The sequence below is a fragment of the Halyomorpha halys genome, unplaced genomic scaffold (genome assembly GCF_000696795.3).
Source record: "Halyomorpha halys isolate HHAL.00 unplaced genomic scaffold, Hhal_1.1 Scaffold48.1, whole genome shotgun sequence".
NCBI lineage: Eukaryota > Metazoa > Arthropoda > Insecta > Hemiptera > Pentatomidae > Halyomorpha > Halyomorpha halys.
This window is the reverse complement of record NW_027107227.1, coordinates 56324-58381: the sequence shown is the minus strand read 5'-3', so window position 1 is coordinate 58381 and position 2058 is coordinate 56324. Positions and strand designations below refer to the sequence as shown.

General features: G+C 31.0%; 1 protein-coding gene across 2 annotated transcripts in view; it reads left to right on the top strand.

The window, feature by feature from the left end:
• SPR (Sex peptide receptor) overlaps nt 1-2058 on the top strand; it is a gene marked incomplete in the record, with an annotated part of 538241 nt that overhangs the window by 528583 nt on the left and 7600 nt on the right.

Below are 2058 nucleotides of genomic sequence, written 5' to 3'. Positions count from 1 at the left end.
GTCAATCAATAATCTTCCAAAAATAAACGATCTTCTAAATAAACATATTTTTTTTGTAAACATGAAACAAATCTGTAACACTACAACCCATGAAGGGTCAGAGATACAGTACTTTATAAGGAAGTACTGTTGCTCGACCAACGGTTGTGCAAGGAAGTGTTTTGGTCAGAATCACACTCGACCGCCAGATTTTTCCTCAATTAAGGACACCCACTTCATGAGGCTAGGGGTCCCCTGAGTGCTTCCGATCCCACAGGGTCGACTCACGGCTACTGTGGAAGAATAAATAATTATCTGTCACAGCCGGATTCCAACACGGAGTTTTGGAGTTAGTAGTATATTGTCTTAGCAATGAGCCACCCCGTTTCCCCATCTGTAAACAAATCTAATTAACAATATAAACTTTTAAAAAATTTTGTTTTTTTATCGAGTATTAAAAACTTCAGTCTGTCAAAATTTAACAAAGTATGGAATACTTATTTATAATAGAATATCGTACAGTTATATTATAATAGAATATCGTACAGTTCACGAGGATATTATCAAATAAAAAATCATAGAATATTTTATTGTCTGGATGATTCTTTTTTTTATTTTTAGGTATACAATACAAATGATATGATTATTAATATTGAATGAAAACAAGAATATTATAATAATAAAATGTAAGCAAACATTGAAAAGTAAATGACTCGACATTATTTGCACAAAGATACGACGATGAAAATTTAACCTAATCATGTTTTTAAAATTATTCAAAACTTTTATCAGTTATTTTATCAGTTTTTATAAATCTTTCAAAACATTATTTATTTATTGGTATAATAAATAATTAATTCAAATAATAAACCATCGTATAGTAATGTGTAATGTTCTTTTGATCGTCATAGAAATATTCATAGGAGAAATGAAAAGGAATTCAGACTTGATTTATCTGCAATTAAGAGGAACACTATTTGCTTACTGAGCCAGTCTACTATTATTAATAAATAACAAATTGTCAAGATTCCTTTGATGAAGTGAGCGAAACAAAGGAAGGAGAATCTATTCCAGGCTCACTCTATATTGTTTGAAGCATCCTTTGAAGTAGTGTTGTCTCTCAGGGACTCACTATTGTCTGAGGAGCAGTTCGGTCTGTCAGCTTCTCGTCCGTCGGCTTATAACACTTTGTTTCCTGTCCCCAGCAACTTTAATAATTCTCTGCAATAACTCCTCCAAGTTGTAAAATGTAAGGCACTTATATTGAGTACTCTGTTAAATTATAAAAATTTCCTATGAAGCCTCTCTACCCTTCTTCTTGCCGTTGGTCATTTATGGTCCATTAATAATAATGAAATAGTTCTGATAATTTCTATATTTGTATACACCTATTAATATATCCAAAGGATCACTTACAGATGGACATACAGCAAAGATTCAGATCGCTCCTGGACCAAAACACCCGATTGGATTCTTTCTGTTCGCAATGAAAGTTACTGATGTCCGAAATATTTTCTTAATTTTTCAAACATAACCTTGTCTCTCCTTTTCTTTTTATTTCTATTTTTGGAAAAAAAATCTAAATAAGTATAGATATCCGCTGGTGACAAAACAGTTCCACTACTTATAATGCAATCGCACCCTGGTTGCATAGTTCAATAGTACTGTCTATGAATTAATTTACCTTTGCGTGAACAACCGCATTAGGTATGTTTCCTTCTTCACTTTCACTCATTCGAAATATAAGTGATATCATGCTCATTCGTCTAAACAACATAATATTTTTCAGAAACTCTATAAATAACGCAAAATTGATAATTAGTATATTTTTAACGTAACAAGTATCATTTCTTAACTTTAAAATATAAGGCTACTTGGGTATTGATTTCCATGTGGAAATCTTTAAAAACCCAATATTTATCGTCTCAATCCACCTACTTAAACCTCTATTCGAGCTTTGAAACCTCTATTTTTATTTTAAATAAAAATAACCTATGTATATAACCTATATACTTATTTTAATATATTTTATTAAAGTTCCCGTAAGATTTTAAGAATCAAAACTGAGATTCATCACTT